The sequence below is a fragment of the Colobus angolensis genome, unplaced genomic scaffold (assembly GCF_000951035.1).
Source record: "Colobus angolensis palliatus isolate OR3802 unplaced genomic scaffold, Cang.pa_1.0 Scaffold409, whole genome shotgun sequence".
Taxonomy (NCBI): domain Eukaryota; kingdom Metazoa; phylum Chordata; class Mammalia; order Primates; family Cercopithecidae; genus Colobus; species Colobus angolensis.
The window spans coordinates 2241489-2241851 of NW_012117477.1; positions in this window are offsets into that span (position 1 = coordinate 2241489).

The following is a 363-nucleotide window of genomic DNA, read 5'->3' on the forward strand; positions in this document are numbered from 1 at the left end:
CAGCAAACAGGCAGTTTCATTTCTTCTTCTCCTGTTTTGATGTCTTTTATTCTCTTTTCTTGCCAAGCTGAAGTACTGAATTATAGGACTAGGACTTCCAGTACTGCATTGAACCTGAGTAGTATCAATGGGCATTCTAATGTTGTTCCTAATCTTAGAGAAAATGTCTTCAATTATTTATTTTTTAACCATCGTGTATGATGACAGCTGTGGGCTTGTCATTTATAGCCTTTATTGTATTGAGGAATATTCCTTCTATACCTAACTTGTTGTTATTAAAAAATGATATTCAATTTTGTCAAATGCTTTTTCTGCACCTATTGAGATGGACTTTTTTTGTCCTTTATTTTGTCAATAAATATG